Source organism: Meriones unguiculatus, assembly GCF_030254825.1.
Source record: "Meriones unguiculatus strain TT.TT164.6M chromosome 13 unlocalized genomic scaffold, Bangor_MerUng_6.1 Chr13_unordered_Scaffold_33, whole genome shotgun sequence".
NCBI lineage: Eukaryota > Metazoa > Chordata > Mammalia > Rodentia > Muridae > Meriones > Meriones unguiculatus.
In genome coordinates, this window is record NW_026843645.1 from 5,608,398 (window position 1) to 5,630,367 (window position 21,970).

The window sequence follows — 21,970 nt, forward strand, 5'->3', positions numbered from 1 at the left end:
TGACCTACTATAGCTGAGTAGATACAGAGACTACAGTAGGAGGCAGCTTGTGCTCAGGTACAGACCTAGAATTAATTGCTCTCTGGGAATTTTATCCTTTCTTTAACATCCAAATCTACTTCCCTTTCTTTAACACCCAAATCTCCTTCTCCATGTCTCTTCGGTCTCTGTAAATGCCTGATTTCTCCAGCCTTCTATTGACATCTCTTTGAACCTCAGGCTCTCCTGACAACAACCTTCACAGCACTTGCAGTCTTCACCACTTAGGGCTCCTAAAAGAATGTTTGTGTGCATCAGGGAAGCAGAATTCAATCCACTTCAGAAAAGTTGGTCTTCATGCCTTCAAATTCTTCTTCACTCTTTACACTAGGTATCATCTCAAGCAGGTGTCCTTGTGGGCTCTCACTGCTGCCTATTTACCACGTGTGGGATAAACTCAGTCTGGTGGTTTTGGTCAAGTGGTCATGCACTTTTTAAACACTTGTAGTCTCAGTCTCTATCCTGATAATTTTGGATACTTCCATATTTTTGTGAAGATATTGGATTAGAAACTTCTTTCAGCACCAAGCCTAAGTTACGTTTTATGCTCTCAATTTTCTCTTTCTTCTGGGTCATCAGGGATGAGTTAAAGATGAAGTTAGGATTAACCTTTCACACCTCAAAAGGCTATTCATGACATGTTTATGGGGCCAAATACATGGCTCAGCACCTAGGAGAACTGGCTGCACACTATCATTTTCAAACAAATTTTATCCTTCAAATTGCCCTGAATCCCTCAATTATTACATGACAGTATTTTTACAATGTAAAAAGAAGACAATATTTTATTGATGTAATATCTCAACTAATCTAATTTGAGCATCAGGGAAACAGAACTTTAGGAAAGGCTTTTGGTGTTCAAAGCTGGAAATCAGTCCTCAATCATCATATTAAGAAGGCCAAAGGAGTTCCAACAAACTTGTCTCAAACTCTGTACATACCAGTCATTGTCTAAAAGCCCATAATGGCCTTACACACACACCAGAAATGTTTCTTTTTAAGTAAATATCCTTGCTTTTACTTTATCTATAACCTTGATTTACATATTTCCTATAGAATGCAGAACTTTAAGATGAAATGACATATGGATAATTCGGAGGAACATATGGAGTCACAGAATCCAATCTTATGTATATATTCATATCACATCAAGCTATGTAGTGAGATGCAGTTGATGGATGATTAGACCACTTCATTATATCTCCAGGATAGTTCAAAACACAAAGCTTTGAGTTAACAAAATGGACACATTCTTACAGTTTCTCTTCAGTATGTTTCATTCATGAAAGTGAAGCCTATAGAAATTTACAAAGGCTTCATCACAGTGAATATATTCATAAGGATTTCTCTTGAGTATGATTTTTTTTATGGCTTTGAAAATTTGTGACATGCAAAGGCTTTACTAGTTATAGTCATACGGTTTGTTTCTAGTATGAAAACTTTCATGTCTTCGGATATCATATCAATGTGCAGAGGCTTTACCACACTGATTACATTCTTAGGGGTTCTCTCCAGTATGTGTTCTTTTATGTACTTGAAGACTACTGAATTGTGAAAAGGCTTTACCACCATGAATACATTGAAAATGTTTCTCTCCAGTATGAATCCTTTCATGCCTCTGGAGGTAGCAGCAAAATGGAAAGGCTTTACCTCATTGATTACATTTATAGGTTTTCTCCTCAGTATGTGTTCTTTTATGCTTCTTGATATATCCATGTTGTGAAAAGGCTTTCTCACACTGATTACATTCGTAGAGTTTGGCTCCAGTATGAATCCTTTCATGTCTGTAAAGGTTGCACCAATGTGCCAAGGCTTTACCACATAGATTACATTTATGGGGTTTCTCTCAAGGATGTATTCTTTTATGCCTTTGGAGATGTCCGTGCTGTGAAAAGTCTTTCCCACACTGATTACATTTGTAGGGTTTCACTCTAGTATGTATTATTTTATGCACTTGGAGATTTCCTTTTTTTGAAAAGGCTTTCCCACACTGATTACATTCGTAGGGTTTCTCTCCACTATGTGTTCTTTTATGTAGTTTGAGATTACTGTTATGTGAAAAGGCTTTCCCACACTGATTACATTTGTAGGGTTTCTCTCCAGTATGTGTTCTTCTATGTCTTTGGAGACTGTTACAACATGCAAAGGCTTTACAACATTGATTACATTCATAGCATTTCTCTCCACTATGTGTTCTTTTATGTAGTTTGAGAGTACCGGTTTCTGAAAAGGCTTTCCCACACTGATTACATTCATAGGGTTTCTCTCCAGTATGTGTTCTTTTATGCTTTTGGAGATGTCTGTGTTGTGAAAAGGCTTTCCCACACTGATTACATTCGTAGGGTTTCTCTCCGCTATGTGTTCTTTTATGCCTCTGGAGATTTCCATGTCGTGAAAAGGCTTTCCCACACTGATTACATTTGTAGGGTTTCTCTCCAGTATGTGTTCTTTTATGCAGTTGGAGAATACTAGGTTGGGAAAAGGCTTTACCACACTGATTACATCCGTAGGGTTTCTCTCCAGTATGTATTCTTTTATGCTTTTGGAGATGTCCGAGGTGTGAAAAGGCTTTCCCACACTGATTACATTCGTAGGACTTCTCTCCAGTATGTGTTCTTTTATGCCTCTGGAGATTTCCGTGTTGTGAAAAGGCTTTCCCACACTGATTACATTTGTAGGGTTTCTCTCTACTATGTGTTCTTTTATGCAGTTGGAGACTACTAGGTTGGGAAAAGGCTTTACCACACTGTTTACATTCATAGTGTTTGTCATAAATATGTATTCTTTTCTTTCTGCAAAGATAATTCAGATATGTGTAAGCTTTACCATATTCGTTACCCTCATGAATCTGTTTTTTAAAGATTTATTTACTTAATATTTATACTGTGTTCTGCCTGCATGCTAGATGAGGACACCAGATCTTAGTATAGAGGGTTACAAGCCAACATGTGGTTGGCTGGAAAATGAACTCAGGACCTTTGGAGTAACAGCCAGTGCTCATAACCTCTGAGCCATCTCTCCAGCCAGTGATGAATCTTTATGTCAGTGTAAATTATGTTTGCAATTCGGTTTAATCATAAACTGAAGTTACTTCTTATCCTCTTATCACTTTCTTTACATTCATAGTTTCCCCCTGGATTGTGGGTTTCTGTACCTTACAAGATACCTTTGATGGTAAGAAACTTCATTACATGGCTCACTGACAGCATCGCTCTTCTATAAGTGGTTTTTCATATTTAAAAAGAACTAGAAGGAGTCAGCATTAACACAGGGACTGCATTCATAAATTTTCCTACAGTTTTAATCACACTGCATTCATAAAGGGAACCAAAATAAACACAACAATTTCCACAGGGCTAGTAATCATAGGGATTTTTGTAATGTGATTTCTTTGGCTACTTTTCATTGAGCTTGGAAATCTAATTAAGTATATTAGTTTAATTTTTAGCAGTCCTCTCTTTTGAGCAGACTTCCTGAAGGTGATAGGAGTTCATAATTCATTCGTTATTAATCATGAATGGATGAATGAACACATGAAAAAATATAAAATTATAGTGTTGTCACTATCATGCTTTCTATTGTACACATGTACAGGATAGTTTAGAATGCAATAGTCTATGATGATGTGCATCTGGAAAAACCCAACTAGGAAAACTGGGCATTGCTGGATCCTTCCCAACAGCATCTCTACACAGATGTAATGATGGAGATCTACAAGATCATCACTTCTATTGAGGAGATAATAAATACTGTTTAACAATTCTCTGCAGAGTGGAGGGGATTTTATGAATGAAGGTAAGATAGCAAGGGGAGGACAGGAGCTCCACCAGGAGAACAATTGAATCAATATACTTGGGCACAGGGGTCTTTTCTAAGACTAATACTCCAACCAAGGACAATTCATGAATATAACCTAGAATCCCTGCTCAGATGAAGCCCATGGTAGCTCAGTATCCAAGTGAAATTACCTAGTAATAGGAACAGGAACTGTCTCTGAACAACCTTTCCTCTTTGAATAAACCCTGCTGAGGGTGCAACAGCCTTGGCAGGCCACAAAGGAGGACAATGTACCCTGTCCTGATGAAAACAGGGAAGCTTGGGTCAGACTGAAGTGGAGGAGGGACTCACATATCAGTGGACTTGAGGAGGGGCTTGACAGGATATGAGAAAGGGAGGGAGAATTTGGAGGTAATGTGGTACAACTGGGATACAATGTGAATAAACTGTAATTAATATTAAAATATAAATAAAAAAGGAAGAACAACAAATGAAACATTTCCACATACACACAATTTTGCTTTTTGTTCTTCAAAGACATGGGGATTATGGTTCCTCCATTAACAGTATTCTTGACCCTTATAATTTCCATCTGATTAAGCTTCACAACTTTCCTTCAGGTATTTGAGTAACATAACATTTGTTATGGAATATTTGCTCATCAGTAGGTTTTGTACACAAAATTATCACCTATTTTATGAGTATGCTGTTTACAATATGAGTGGCGAGAGGCTCAACAGATAGGGATTTCTACAGAGTATCTGCAATGTAGATATGATTAATGATTTATCATTTACAGAGGAATTTTAATTTAGAACATGGCTGCTCTGTCAAAAGACCCCATCCAAACACCTTCTATGTCAATGTGATCTGGCTAGAATACAAACACACCTTTAATCCAGGAGACAGAGGCAAGCAGATCTGACTTCAATGCCAGCCTGGTATAGAGCAATGTCCAGTAAAGAAAAGCTTGGACTCAGGCATGGTGGTACATGCTTTTTATCCCAAACTATGAGTGTAAAAATAGCAGGTAGAAGGAAGCACCCATATTTGAAAGTGCTGTCTAATTCAGTGGCAAAGGGGACCAATTCAGAGAAATATTTGACAGAATAGGATACATGTATCTCTCATGCATATCTCATTTGAAGAGAGAGAAAAATGAAGCTCCTTAATGTGGCAGTACATGGAGAGAGGAGAGATTTTTACTGGGATATTAATAGAAAGACAGGTTGGAGAGATAGAACTAAGGTGAAGATCAAATGAAGCAGAGAATAAAAAAGAGCTGAAGATTAGAAAAGACTGATGGAGTTAAGTTTGAGACTAAACAATGCAATTTAGAATTCAGGACAAAAGCCAGATTAAGCAGTAATTCTCAAGACAGAAAATCTTGTAGGCCAAAGAAAGAGTGTATGGAACCTAGAAGCTGCCCTGCCCAGGCCTAGGGTAGCAGACAGAGGGGCAGTAATTTTTCAGAGATCATAATTTCTAGATTGAGTAAATGTCATTTGTACAGTAATATCTATTTAGCAAGGGTTTCACTGTCTTCTTTTGCATTGAAATGCCTGGCAAACATAAATGATATAATATACCTTACAGTGAGGAACATGGGTTTGGGAGAATTTAATGTTCCTTACTACTCTTAAAGTGGTGTTTGGTTTTCCACTGTTGCTTTTCTTTCAAATTTCTGGGACACATTAAAATTTTTTCACAGTGCTGGAGAGCTGGCTCAGAGGTTAAGACCACTGGCTGTTCCTACAGAGGTCCTGAGTTCAATTCCCTGAAACCACATGGTGGCTCACAAGCATCTACAATGAAATCCCATGCCCTCTTCTGGTGGGCAGGCACATGTGCAGGCAGAATAATATATAAATAATGAATAAATAAATCATCTTTAAACATTTCTTCATAGGCATATTTATATAAGCTTCCGTGATTAATTACCTTCCATATCTAGTAGATAGTCGATAATGTTCTTCAGTATTATGCTCTTCCCAATGGTAGCCTGAAATATGGACCAGAAAGTGAATGAGAGAGGATTAAAAATTAGACAAAATTTAAGTTTCTATATTCAGTGAACCTTAGAAACATGCCTGAATTTTTATTTCTCATCCCAAGTAAACTTATATTAGAATATCAATAAGAAAAGTCAACAGTAACAACAGTTGTCCCCTTTACCTGAATAGAGAAAGAAAATTCACTGTCTTACCTATAGCTGTAAGGTGCTTGAAGGTCTCTATCATCACATCTTTGTAGAGACACTTCTGGGAAGGATTCAGCAAGGCCCACTCTTCCCGAGTGAAGTTCACATTCACATCAGCAAAGGTAATTGAATTCTAAATGATCCCATACATGAGTAGAACAGAAAGCACAATGGTGACAACAGTGTAAATGTATACTTCATTGACAATATATTCATATAATTCTGGTGATTCTCTGATATTTCCTGAACCAGAAGTTTCGATATACTCATCAAGTCATTTTAGAAGGAAACTAAATGAGGAGGTTCTCCTCATTTCTGCAACCTTTGAATAGAATGCAGTCTTTCAAGAGAAATGAAAAGTAACAGACATAAAAGCAAGACAAGCAAGTAGATGAAAAGTACAGAACACAGATCTGCATGCACAATTACTAACTACAAAATTTAGGAGCAAGCAGGATGAACTGGTTCAAGACTTTAATTCAGGCACTCAAGAGGCAGAGATATGTGTATCTTATTGAGTCAGAGGCCAGCGCAGCCTCTGAATCAAGTTTCATGACATCCAGAGGTACATTTAAGACCTGAATCCACCACAATCATTCAAATAAGAAAGATAAGAAAGATACAAAGAACTCCATAGTATTTCTGAAGTTCCTACAAAGAATTATATATTCACAACATTTCTGTATCTATCTTCCAGAAACCTGAAGTGTCCCAGCTTAAACTGTAATATTAATGAAAGCTAACTAAAAGGGAATGCATGTTCAAACAGGTACAAATGGACAGATGAAAACATTAGTACTGGAATAGTTGGTCATAAATGAGCAACATAAGGCAGTTGCGGGGCTCAGCAATGAAAAGCTCTTGTTGGTCTTGCCAATAACTGGGCTCAACTGCCAGTGCTTACATGGAGCCTCACAACTACCCATTACTTTAAATTCTGAAGTTCTGAGGCCAGTCAGCTGCTGACTATTGTGAGGACCAGGTACACAAGAGTTGCATAATCACACATACAGCAAAAATATTAGTAATATTCAATCACTTAAAACAAAACAAGAAGCAGGAAGAACCTGACTTGCCTGAAATCCAATGACTCAGAAGACTCACGCAGTATTAATGTTATGAATACAAAACATCCTGATAAACAGAATATACTCTCTACCAAATATCAAAATTCAAGTGTGGATGTGGATGAAGATCAGCATAGTAGCATATGCTTGACATGTACAAAAACCTACATACCACACTCATCAGCAAACATATGAAAACAAAAACTGCTAGGCATATTGGGCCACAATGAACCCCAGTCCTCTGGAGCCAGAGTGAGGAGGATCTCTAAGTTTGAGGCATGGCTGGATTGCATACCTACATCCAGGACAGTCAAATCTACACAAAAGCCTTGGTCTTGAAAAACAACAAAATTAAAAATGTAAAACCTCAGGATACCAAAATAGCTTAGCAATGAATAGCAATTTCTTTGACTCCTTCTTGTGATTTAGAGATAGATTGGATAATGATGAAGCCCACATGAGCATGAGAAGGAAATAGACTGATCGGTTTCAATCACAACACAGTAGACAGAAACAAAAGGAAATGGTTTGTGATTTCAGACACTCAAATCCAATCCCCAGTAAGGAATCTGGACAGTTTCCTCCTACAAAACCTTTTATAACTTCCTCCAAAGAAGCACACATAGAAGAAATAAATGTTCAATGATATTCTCCTACTTGTTTCTGTGAACCTTTTCCACTTTCTGTTACTGAAGACCCAGTTCTTACGGTTGCCCCTAGCACTCCAAAAGAACAGCAATGGCAACTTCCCTTTCCCTGTGTCCAAGTCTCCTGTGGATTACACACTCCCACTTTCTGTTCTGTGTCCAGGATCCCAACTGAAAGTACTCAACTCAACTCTAGGCCATGTTTGCATGGAGACCAAGTGGTATACTGGGCATCTTCCCCACTATATTTCTTACAGCATGCCCAATTCTCAGGATCTTCACTAGTGTTTCAACTGAACACATGTGGCACCATCCACTCCATACCATCCCAGCAACCTTAACACCATGAACAAACTAGCCAAGCAGGCCATTAAATAAACAACATTCCGCCAACAAACTTTCTGAAACTTGAGAGCACTAACAGAACCCCAAGAACAAAACTCCCACACATCAAATCAGCACTTATACCTATAATCACACCAAATGATGCCTAGATCCCAGCTTAGAAACAGATTCAAGAACAGTCAGGCAATATATCACCACCTGAGCTCAGCTATAATACCACAGCAGGACCTACAGCTATCTGAAAATTACAAAACTTTCTACAGAAACACAAAGGATATACCTTCTCTTCATTTCATGAAACTTCCTCTAACATTGACCACATACTCAGACACAATGTAAGTCTTAACAGAAAATTGAAATAACACCCTGTATCCTAACAGACCACCATGGTTTAAAGCTGAGCAGAAATATCATCAGAAAGAACACATAGTTTACAAACTCATGGAAAGTGAATAATCTTCTACTGAATGAAAAATGGGTTAAAACAGAAATTAAAAAAATTTCAAATTTGAAGACTATTGAATTCAATGAAAATAAATACAAATCATATTCAAACTCATGGAATGTAATGAGGAATAAAAGTGATGCAAAGAGGAAATATCATAGCACAAATTGCCTACATAAAGATATTGGAGAGATCTCATACTATCAACATAATGGCACACCTGAAAAGTCTACAACAAAAATATGTAAGCACACAAAAGGAGTAGACATCAAGGAAGAATCACTTTGAGGGCAGAAATCAATAAAATAGAAACAGAAGTTAAAGAATCAATGAGACAAAGGGTTGGTTCACAAGAAAGACAAACCCTTATCTAAACTAAGTATAAGACAGAGAGGAAATATCCAAAGTAAGAAAATTAGAAATTTTATTAAGAGTTTATTGTGACAATGCAGCCACTTCTGATGAAAATTGATAGACTAAGATAAGAAAGGAGAGGAGGACCTCCCCTATCAGTGGACTTGGGGAGGGGCATGCATGCAGAAAGGGGGGGAGGGGAAGAGGGAGGGGCTTATGGGGTGATACAAAATGAATGAAGTTTAATTAATAAAACTTAAATAAAAAAATAAAAAAATCAGTAAAAAATAAAAATAAAAATAAATAAATAAAATTTCACTCATGTTATGTGAATGTGTTTTTCTTTTAACCCCAGGTATGGACCTTGAGGCTGATTCAGTTTGATTATGATTAAATCATAGCTGTTAGTTATGATTGTCTCATAATTTAATTTTGAGTTTTCTGGAGAGGGTACACATGCCAGAACCATGAGAGGGCCTGGGTTCTTTGAAGAAGAAAGAAGCTGCTGCTCTTTCTGCTGCTTTTCACCCACACTGCTACTGTGTTTGTCATTGCTAGTTTATTGGACTGCTGGATAGCCTGTGAATAACAGGTATTGCCCCAAAGAACCTGGCCACCTTAATCCACAGGAAGCAGCTTAAAGGGACCCTAGATCTCCTTTCCCTCTACTCTTCTTTCTCTTTTACATAGTGGGGGTGTTGGAAGGAATAAGGGTTGTAAGGGAGGTATAGATTTAAGATCCCAAATAAAGGGCTGGAGAGATGGCTCAGAAGTGAAAAGTACTGGTTCCTCTTCCAAAGACCCCAAATAAAATAGCTTAAACAAATAGTGCCATTTGCTGTTTGCTGGTTGAGTAGAATTCCAGAATCCAGATGTCTGAGACTGGCACTGTCCAAAAGAAGCCAATGACCCTACACAGCATTAAGAAGCTGGAGAAGTCAGAGTTCCTTCTCCGTACGAACCTACTTTCTCTCCTAAATAGGGGTGGTGGATAGAAAGGAGGTAGAAGCATTTAAGAGCCCTAAATTAATAAGGTTTTTGAAAAAACAAAGCCTATAGTTTTGCTCTCAGCAATACGAAATGTGTATCCTTGAGGAAAATACTCAGGTCATTTTTTTTATGTTATCTTTCACTAGCTTGGACTGTGGCATTACAGAGGTTTCTTCTCATTTCATCTCAAATCGATACCTTTGCTTCTCAAAAAGATAAGAAAACTGAACTGTATCCATGTCCCTTACCCTTCAAAGGCTGCCATTACCATGCCTCACCCTTCCGGGCACTATGCCCATTCTCTTCCCTTTGAAATACACACCCCTGCATGTCTCCATCCCCAAAGCCAACACTCACTCTTGTCATAGAGAAGAGTACTACAGACTACAGAGATGAACTTCTGGAAGTATCTCCATACGTGACCTCAAGATAAATTACAGAAAAAAACAGTAATAAAAATGGCATGGTACTAGCATAAAAATAGGCTGTTTGATCAATGGAATCAAATCAAAGACCCAGAAATAAACCCACACAGCTGTGCACAATTGCTTTTTGACAGAGGAGTCAAAACCATACAATGGTAAAAGACAGCATTTTCAACAAATAGTGCTGCTCCAAATACATGTCCACATGTAAAAAATGCAAATAGTTCCATATTTTTTTTCTCACCCTGCACAAAACTCAAGTCCAAGTGGATCATAGACTTCAACAAAAACCCAGGCTCCTTAAATCTGCTAGAGGAGAACCTGGGTAACAACAGCCTTAAACTCATTGGTCCACGAGACAAATTCCTGAACAGAACACCAACAGCACAGACTGTAAGATCTACAATTATTAAATGGAACATCTTGAATCTGAAAATATTTTGTAAAGCAATGAACACTATCAATAATATAAGATGGTCATCTGCAGATTGAGAAAAGATCTTTACCACCCTACAGCTGACAAATTACAACACATTGTACAGAAACACAATAGAATATACCTTCTCATCATATCATGAAACTTCCTCTACAATTGGCCACGTACTCAGACACAATCTAAGTTTTAATAGAAAAATGAAATAACATCCTGTATCCTATCAGTCACGATCGTATAAAGGAAGATATAAATAGCATCGTAAAAAGCACAAAGCTTACAAACTCATGGAAAGCGAATCATCTACTGAATGAAAAATGAGTTAAAACAGAAATAAAAACTTTTAAAGACTATAAAATTCAATGAAAATAAATACACACCATATGAAAACTCATGGAATACAATGAGGAATGAAAATGGTGTTAAGAAGAAACTTCACAGCACAAAGTGCCTACATAAAGATATTGGAGAGATTTCACGCTATCAACTTAACAACACACCTGAATAATCTAAAACAAACACATGTAAGCACACACAAAAGGAGTAGAGATGAAGAAAGCATCAACTTGAGGGCAGAAATCAAAGAAATATAAAGAGAAGGTATAGAATCAATGAAACATAGGGTTGGTTCTTTGAGAAAATCACAAGATGGACAAACTCTTATCAAAACTAACGAAGAGAGAGAGAGAGAGAGAATACCCAAGTTAATAAAATCAGAAATTGTATTAAGAATTTTTGTTTCTTTAAAATCCCACTCATGTCATGTGAATATGTTTTTCTGTTTTTCTTTTAACCCAATATGGGGAGTATGATGCTGATTGTCTTGTGCTCTAACAAGCATTTTGTTTTGCCCCCTGCACATAGTTTAATGTTGAGTCCTCTGGAGAAGGTACACATGCTAAAGTTATAAGAGGGCCTGGGGTCTTTGAAGAAGGAAGAAGCTGCTCTTCCTGATGCTGTTCACCCACACTGCTACTGAGAATTCCTGCAGCAGACCAGACAAAATATCAAACAGTAACAACAATTAAAGCTAAAATGAGATATCAGTTTCAAAGAAAGGAGTAGTAAATGGGAGGTGAATGAAGAAAATAAAAATTAAATGACATGACTCTTCCTAGGTATGGCGGGGAGAAAGTTTATTATAGATAGAAAGGCACACCCACAGGCAGGAAGATCTGGGGAAGCCCAAGGTGAACACAACCCTGAGCCATGGGAGGACAGGGAGGAAAAGAGAGGCGCACGCAAACCCCAGAGCCAATGACAGTAAATAACAGCTGAAATGGAGCAGGTAACCAAAATGGGTAGACTACAGAAAAAAGGGCAGCCCCAGCTCTGGGCTAGAGGGCAGTGTATGCCAGCCATGTCCTGTGAACAGGTAGGGATCAGGGATGCTGGGCAAACCTGGTAGCTAATTCTGCTCTGAACTGTTAAATAGGCACCTCAGACATTTGTCCCAGGATTTCAGTCTTAACAGTGCCCAGGGCCACATGAAGTAGGGCTCACCATCCATCCCACTTCTAACACGTGGGACTCAGCTAGCTCAGCATTCCTAAGGCCAGGACAAAGGACCTCACAAGCAGCTGATGGCTGCGGGTTCTCACCCAGCCTGGGAATGACAAACTACACCAGCTCCTTCTGTTCTGCCTCCTGCTCCACCACGTTGGGGGCGGCAGCCACACACTCACCATATCGCCGCTTTGGAAGTCGCCTGAAATCCCCTCACTGGACCCAGCAGCTAAGCTCAGACCATAGCACGCCAAACATTCCACACACCTCAGCTACTGATCTGAACCTGCAACATGGCGCCCGGAAGAACCCTCCCCTTCCTCTGATTCCTGGAATCGTCTGCAAGTCCTGATTGGCCAGTGAGTCTTGAGCGACATGAGCACCTCCCCTAGGATTGCAGTGTACTGAAAAGACAAAGCATAGTGCTTCTTGCCCTAGGAGAAATGAATGCATGTTTGCTAATTAAAAGAGCAATGAGGACCTGGCTTAGGGAAGAAGCTGACTCTGGAGAAGCCTATGCTCCGGGCAGACACCTTGGATCCATGACTTGAACTTTGGATTCATATGTGGAGAATCAGGGCCACACATTTTCCAGATCTGCAGAGATTTGTGTTTCGACAGACTTATGCCTGATGTCAAATAGCCTAACTTTCAATCTTCCAGCACTCAGTAGACACTTCCCATCCTCCTCCTGGAATCAAGGTGAATAGCTTGAACAGCCCATTACTCAAATTCAGTGGAATGAACAATCCATCCACAAGTGTAAGAATATTAACAATTTGGAAAGATTTTAGGAAACAAAATGAGATTGTTGTTCTGTGACTTCACACTGGGGTCAGCTAAACTGTAGCTACTTTTCACCTGGTAGGTATCAGACAACTCTGGGAGAAAAGCAGGAAAGAGATGATACACAATTTGGACCAGGCATATCTTCCTCTGTGGGATTTTGGAATTAAAGAAAAATGAAACACACTGTGTTATCACAAATGCAGTGTAGATGAACACAACAGATAGAATGACTCTCTCTATTGATGAAGAAACTGGATCTATAAAAATTGCCTGTACCTGTGGACAAATGGAATATTGAAGAATCCAGTAGCTGCTCATAGCATGTGGCTGAATGTCTCAGCTGGTCTTCAGTAGATACCAGAATTCCAAAGTAGGCTCTACTCCCAGTTTAAAAAAAATGAACTTGCTAGCTAGCGTTCTGGCAAGCTGAAAAGAGGCAGAGGTATCATCTTCACTGGCCTTTTCATGTGTAGGTTGCCATCAGAAATATGTATTAGAATAAAGAATGATCTTATAACCTCAAAAGATGCAGATTAATCTCCTAGTGGTGGTGGCACAGGCTTTTAATCCTAGAAATCCAAAAACAGAGCCAGGCAGATCTGTGTGACTTCAAGGCCCACCAGGTATACAGAGGGAGTTCCAAGATATGCCTGGCTACATAGAGAAGCCCTGTCTCAAAAAATAAAAATAAAAATGAATAAAAACAAAAATCAAGATCAATAAGTAGTACTTGAGGAACTGGAAAAAATTGTCATGGCTCAGAAACACTAGGGACTTAATATAATAAGAATTCAGAGCTATGTTGCATTAAAGAAGTCAAATTTAAAGAGAGAAACCAACAGTTGCCCCTTCAAAATGATGAGTAAATTGTGAAATGCACAACTATACTGTGACCTTGACAAAGTTCAGACCATTTCCTGGTAGACCAAATGTGATTAGTAAGATACTCATCAACCTTGACCCTATGTGCAATGTTAGCTGCTTAGATCTATAACCCAACACACACAGCTCTAGCAGGTTACCTGTATCTCAAAATTTGAAGAGACTGAACATGGTCAACCAGAATACCATATATTTTTTAGGAGAAAGCCTTATTTTAAATTCAATATCCATTGGCTCAACCTAACGTTCACAAATTGCACAACCCTTAATCTTATCTCTCTTCATTATATAATATAAATTAAGACATGCTGTGATATTACAAAATCAATCACACTGCCATAAACAACTTCATTTTCTTAATGGTATTCCCAGCAGCTGATTGCCTGCCTGTGTCTGGTGCAGTTTACACAATGAACTATGCCCCCAACACTGGTCTGAAGACCAAAACCATGCACCATGTACAAATCCTGTGCTTAGGTGGACATCTATGATATGATGTGTTAATAGCTCAAGATGAAATAAATTTCAAATGTTTCCATTTTTATAAATATTTAGTTTTTAGATTATACTATACTCATAATTCCCTCCTTTGGTTCCCTCCAAATACTATATACACCAACTATTCATGGATTTGTTGTCTCTTTATTCTTTTCTTGTTTATAAACATATGTATTCATAAATATGTACAAAATAGCACAGTAAACATTGCTGTATGTTATGCAATAAATGGTTATTTGACTGAAAATGATATATTGGAACAAACTCTAAGTTAAACAAGAGGGAAAATAACAAGGGAACAAAGATTGAAAATTAGTATCAATAAGGTACATATCATAAATTCTATCTGAAAAGATGGTGTGGCTTTGCAAACATTTCTAATAGATTGTAGCTAAAAGGTGTGAAATTAGATCTTCACACACTTAGTAGCTGTATAACTCTGTAATAGTTTGTATGGACTGCTGTCCGTCGACCCTAAACCATCCTGAAACTACCACTGATGCCTGGAAGTAAGGGTTTGACAGCAGTTTTAATTATGCCTTATAAATTATCCTTGAACTGAGAAAACAAAAAGCATGGAAATACCATGTCAATACATTAAACAATATCAAACATATGAAAAGATTTTTCTCAAACCCAGAAATTTTCACTAAACTGTGGTACTTTTATTGTAATAAGCAATATCATGGCTTAAACTCTCTCATAATTTGATAGAAATAGTGATCTTTAGTCGAGTAGCTAAAGAAATTGTATATCAGTTTTCAGTGCTGTTATATTTTGGGTCTTTATTTTCCTCCATGTCCTGCTTTTTGCTTCTTGTTAGTTTCAAAGTCGGCCTCATAAGTGGTAGAGCTGCTGACAATGTCCCCACTGACAGTCCAGGAGAACTTCTGACCGGGAAACAGAAGGACTGCTGTCAGAGAAACAGAAATTGAAACTCAGTATTTCTCAGAGATTTGTGCAGCAGATCTCTGTTTGGTAGAAAAGTCACCCCTTCCTTTGTCAACCCAAAGGGTCATCTGGTGCTGATAAGAACAAAGAGACTACAACAGACCAAATTTGCCAAGCTAACTCCCAGGTAGTCCTAGGATGGACTCTTCTTCTGCTGCAAACTCTCCTTATAAAACTGACATGGATTTTACAGCCAGGTACAGTTCTCTGCCATATAAAGACATTCAACAGTTTGTTTACCCAAAGGAAGTGTTCTTTGGACACACAAAGTGGTCTAGTTCAGTGATTTCATTCCTGTAAGTTCAGTTGTTGGTAGTAAGTTTTTCAGGTACTTGCATGGAAACGTGGAACCTGCCCTGGAAACCCTGGCCCAGGTCTAACAGGTTCATGTCTTGCTCTAGACATTTTGAGAGCTTTAGAAGGCCCTGAGAATTTTGTCTGTCTATCTGTCTGTCTGTTTGTTTGTTGGGGTTTGGGCTTTTGTTTTTGCTGTTTTGTTTTTGGCATTTTGGTGATTCAGGTGAAGGCCAAGCACCAAGTCAGCCTATGAAAAATGCCTGCTGCTATTCTACATCATAGGCCCTAAAGAAGGCCTAGTCAAGTTTCCCATAGTTATATAAACCACTCCTTAGCATGCGATGTAAACTGGTGAGCAATATGGTTAGATTCCTTGTGGCTATCTCTTGACCCAGGACAGATCTCATCATAGGAAATTCAAAGCAACTGGGCCCTTCATCTGTTCATTATGCAAGTTCCCATCAGCTTTAAGTGGTCAGTCTTAACATGTAGGGTCAGTGGCCTGGTATGCCAGGTCTACTATCATTTGTAGAACGACTTGGGGCACAGATCATTGACATACTCACCATAACAACCGTTGCCAGGTAGAATTCCTGACTCTTCACAGATGGACCCAAAGGCCAAATCATACCTTCAAGGTCCCTGCCCTTGAAGAAACATAGGCTTCTCCTGGGTCAACTTCCTCCCTATTCCAGGCAGCAGTGCACCACAATATCTTGCACAGCCTCAGTCTAAGCAAGACCTGATTCTTGATGCCTGGCTCTACTCTCAGCCTGCACTGTTATCAAATTACCCTAATTGGTAAATTCGTGTTTTCCTACTGTGTCATGTGTCTGTGTGTCATACCTGCAAAGGCCAAAGAGGACAGCAGATCCCTTGGGAATTCATTTACAGGGTATGCTATCTTCTATAACATCACCCAGTGCTATTAACTCCTATGCCCTCTATAGCCAAATTTTATTTAAATTTAATATTACAGATGTTAATTCAAATATATTACACCATTTCCCCTATTCTTGTCCTTTCTCCACCCTGTTCCAAATTCTTTCCTTCCAATGTCTTAAAAAAGAATGTGTGAATAAGTATGGACCGATGTATATAAACAAAACTTACTGAGTCCATTTATATGGCTTGTGTGGGTAAGGGTTTTTGTGTTTAACCATTTCCATAGGATATATAAATAAGGAACTAACCACTGCCTGAGGCTAATTCTCCCACTTCCAAGAGTGTTCTAATCTTCAATGCCCAGAATGAGTCTGACTCTGAAGTGACCTGAGCTGTCTTGGACAGGAAACATTAACAAGGAAAGGGTGGCAAATTCCTTAGGTAACACATGGTGCTGGCATGGCCTGGATGTTCTGGGGCTGTAGGGAGGACTATGGACATTGGTCTTAGCCAATCAGTCTTCCTTTGTATTGTGGACCTCCCATTATACGTTTGACCTTGGATATTTGCTAGGATGTCATTGAAATCTTGAAGTTCCTGCCTCCTCTTTCTGTACACCATGACTATAGGCCTGTGTTACCAAGCCTGGCTTAGGTGGTTTCAACCTCAGTGATTTAGTAGAATGTTGGGATGAGTGTAATGAGTAGTGACACATACATATACATACTTATGTCTGTGAGGCACCTGCTCAGTATATGTTGAATAAGGACAGAACTACGATTTACTATGATGAGTGATAAAAACTCAATGTTAAAGAAAAAAATATTTTTCTTTATAATTATAGGAGAGGATTTTAAGCCAAACAACTGTAGTTGAACAAAGATATTTTTTCTCTTACTGGAGTTAAGACCAGAGCCTGTGTCCTGCCTACCATGACCATTTGAACTCAGCGATTCATTCTTAATCAGCCCATTGAAAGAACTCAGTTACTGAGGTAGACCGTGCCCAACTATACTGCAGACACTAAGAAGGCAAGGTAAGCAGATCTAGTATGTATACTAACTTCCAGGTAGGCCTGAGATTCATATTGAGACTATTCTTTCAAATGAAAAAAAAAAAGAAATCAATGATTGAAAATGAAATCACCTTTAATTATTTATTTATTACAATTTCTTCATTTTGTGTTCTGGCTGTATCCCCTTCCAAATCCACCCATTCTCACCCACTTCCCATCTTCCCATATGCAATTTCCCTAGTTCACTGATAAGTAGCTAAGGAAAAAAGAAAAAAAAGAACAATGGTTAAAACACAAATTATTAACGAAAACTGGAAACATATTAACATATTTCTGCATTGTGACTAATTTTGAACAGTGATAAATATATAAGGTTTCACTTTATCTTTCTTCCTGCAAGTGAAATTTGGTAATTGAAGACATGTGAATGCATTTAAAAGCAGGCTTATTGCAAACAGTTCTCAGAGGGTTCCCAGTTTCTAAGGAATTGCATGGAAGCTCCCATGCAGAAAATATAAATGTTGCCAGAGAAGTATGTGTAGAGAGAAAGAGAGACAGAGGGAGCAAAAGAAATAGAGAGAGAACACACAGAGAGTAAACAGAAAGCAGAGAAGAAGCAAAGAAAGGAAGAGTGAGAGAAGAAAAGCATATAGAAGAAAACAAAATATCTAGCTATATGGGGAAGAGCCTCTAGGAGAGCGGAAGCCTATTCTACAGGACTGGAAAGTTAACCGTAGTGGTTGAGTATGCCAATCATGCCTTTTAGAAGGTAGGGACTGAGGGATGCTGGGAGAACCTGGAAGCCAGATCCCCTTCTGTCAAAAAGGCACCTCAGCAGCTTTTCTCAGTGGTGAAGTACAACATATGGTACCTAATTCACCCTTTAGGTTTAATAGGTTTAGACAGCAGGTAAGAGATACACAACTCAGTAATATAACCAAGCCATGTATTAAAAACTTCCCATCTGTAAATTCCTCCTCCATGCTCAGCTTATGTCTCTCCTGCAAGGTATTCAAAGAATGACATAATGTTATTGAGCAGAAAATACCTCATCTACAGGAATAGGTCTTTTGAACAATGACATTTCAGAGGAGATCAGAATTTCATGGAGTTCATTGATTGACTAGATATTCACCCAAGGGAGATATAGAAATGTTTATTCAGAATATCCTTATTCCTGCTAGGCAGAGAGATTACAGGGATGACAGAGTGGGGACTGAGGAGATTTAAACTCCTATTTGAGACCACAAAGTGCTGGCCTGCTTGGTATTCTGACTAACAAGTACACATGTCTGAGAAGACAAAAGAAGAGGGGAAGAACTGGAGAATTGACTCACCATAGCTGAGTAGATACAGAGAATACAGTAGGAGGTAGCTTGTCCTCAGGTTGTCTAAAGCAGGTAACCAGACCTCAATCATCATATTTAGATGGCCAAAGGAGATGGGACAAAGTTGTGTCCCACTCTGTACATATCTGCCATGGCCTCAAACCCCATGAACCTTAAACACACACACCAGAAGTGGTTCTATTTTAGTAATTATCCTTGCTGTTACATTATCTAGAACCTTTTTTTACATATTTCCTATAGAACATAGTACTTCAAGATGAAATGACAAACGGATAATTAGCAGAAACATACACAATCATGGAACATCAAATTATAAATACATATTCATATCACATCATGCTATGTAGTGAGATGCAGTCAATTGCTAATTATACCATAGTCATCAGCTTTCTTGTCAGTATCAATCATTCATGAAAGTGAAGCCTATAAAAATGAACAAAGATTTTATCATACTAAATACATTCATAAGGTTTTCTCTCTAGTATGATTTTTTTCCTGGCTTTGAAAAAAAATGTGACATGCAAAGGCTTTACTGGTAATATTCAGAGAGTTTCACTCCAGTATGAAATCTTTCATGCTTTCGGAGATCACAGCAATATTCAAACGCTTTACCACTTTGAGTACATTCTTAGGGTTTCCCTGAAGTATGAATTCTTTTATGCCTCTGGAGACCACTACAACTTGCAAAGGCTGTATCACATTGATTACATTCATAGGGTTTCTCTCCAGTATGTGTTCTTTTGTGCACTTGGAGCCTATTGTTTTGTGAAAAGGCTTTCCCACACTGATTACATTTGTAAGGTTTCTCTCCAGTATGTGTTCTTTTATGCACCTGGAGATTACTGCAGTGTGAAAAGGCTTTCCCACACTGATTACATCCATAGGGTTTCTCTCCAGTATGTGTACTTTTGTGCACATGGAGACTACCGGGGTGTGAAAAGGCTTTACCACACTGATTACATTTGTAGGGTTTCTCTCCAGTATGTGTTCTTTTATGCACATGGAGAGTACTGGGGTGTGAAAAGGCTTTCCCACACTGATTACATTTGTAAGGTTTCTCTCCAGTATGTGTTCTTTTATGCTTTTTGAGACTACTGTGTTGTGAAAAGGCTTTCCCACAGTGATTACATTTGTAGGGTTTCTCTCCAGTATGTGTTCTTTTATGCACATGGAGACCACTGGGTTGTGAAAAGGCTTTACCACACTGATTACATTTGTAGGGTTTCTCTCCAGTATGTGTTCGTTTGTGCTCCTGGAGAATACTAGTGTTTGAAAAGGCTTTCCCGCACTGATTACATTTGTAGGGTTTCTCTCCAGTATGTGTTCTCTTATGCCTTTGGAGACTACTGGGGCATGAAAAAGCATTACTACTTTGGTTACATTCATAAAGTTTCTCTCTAGTATGTGTTCTTTTATGCATTTGGAGACTACCCTGTTGTGAAAAGGCTTGACAACAATGATTATAGTCACAGGACTGCTTTCCAGTATGAGTTCTTTCATGCTTTCGGAGATCACTGCAACATACAAAGGCTTTATCACTTTGATTACATTGGTATGGTTTCGCTCCTGTTTGTGTTCTTTTATGCATTTGGAGATTTCCATATTGGGAAAAGATTTTCTCACCCTCATTCCATTCATAGGGTTTCTCTCCAGCATTTGTTTTTCTATGTAGGTGGAGTTTACTGTGTTGCAAAAAGCCTTTACCACATTGATTATATTCACATGGTTTCTCTCCACTCTGATTCCTTTTATGCCTTTGAAGATCAGTGTGATGTGTGAAGGCTTTACCACACTGGTTACTTTCATAGGGTTTCCCATAAACATGTGTTCTTTCATTCCTGCAAAGATAATTAGGATATGTGTAAGCTTTACCATAATCATTACAATGATGATCTATTTGTCAGTGTAAATTAAGGTTGCAATTTGGCATAACTGTAAAATAAAGGTTCATATTTACATTTTATCCCTTTGTTTACATTCATAGTTTCCCCCTTGATTGTGGGTGTTTTGTACCCTACAAGATACCATTGATCGGGAGAAACTTTATTACATGCCTCACTTATAGCATCATTTTTCCATAAGTGGTTCATCACATATTTAAAAAGACCTAGAAGAACTCAGCTTTATCACAGTGAATGCATTCATTTAGTTGTAGTCATACTGATTTTGTAAAGTGAACCATCATAAACACAACAATTTCCAGAGGGCTTGTAATCATAGTGATTTTTTGTAGTGTGATTTATTTGACTTTATTTTCAATGAGTTTGGAAAACTAATTAAGTAATTAGTTTAATTATTAAAAATCCCCTGCTCAGACTAGACTTTATGAATGTGATACAAGTTCATGATTTATTTGTTATTAATAATGAATGTATGAAAACATGAACAAATATAAATTTATACTATGGTCACTATCATGTGTTCTATTGTACACAAGTACAGTGATGTTTAGAACGCAATAACTTATGATAATATACATCAGGAAAAAGCCTGCTCAGGAAAAGTGAGCTTTGGTGAATCCTTCCCAAAAGTACCTCTACACAGATGTAATGATGGAGACCTACAAGATCATCACTGCTACTAGAGAGACAATGAATAAAATTTAACATTTTATTAATATATTTTTTTATGATTAATGATCAATAAATTAAATATAAACGTGCACCACATTAACAAAGTCTGAATTAAAGAAGAACTACATATCTTCTACTTGTTCTGGGAAAGATAGTTACATTTCTATTTTCCATATCTTTATGCTTACATGACTTGTATCAAACTTGACAAAAAATATACTTATTAAAAAAAGGACAACAAGGGATCCAAGATGGTAGCGACCAGCACACATCATATCTGAGAGGACGAGTATCTGAACTCTGAAATTGGTGAGTGGAGATGCAGCTAAAGCCAGGACATCTACATTGATGCTTCCTTGGTGAGAAGGGACAAAACATGACCTGAGACCATTTGGATCCATGTCATCCAAGGACTCCTCTGGGGACTGAGAGTAGGAACATTCAATCCCTCTGCACTTACCCTTGGCAGGTCTCCCTTCTCCTTAGCCGAGGCAGCCCACAGT

The 21,970-nt window shown here is 38.3% G+C and overlaps 1 protein-coding gene and 1 pseudogene across 1 annotated transcript in view; one reads left to right on the top strand and one right to left on the bottom strand.

Moving 5' to 3' along the window:
* The window catches only part of LOC132650792 (zinc finger protein 431-like), a gene marked incomplete at its 3' end in the record, with an annotated part of 459,955 nt that overhangs the window by 233,434 nt on the left and 204,551 nt on the right, over positions 1–21,970 (top strand). The window lies entirely within an intron of this gene.
* Positions 1,535–21,970, bottom strand: part of LOC132650747 (zinc finger protein 431-like) — a 52,206-nt pseudogene continuing 31,770 nt past the window's right edge.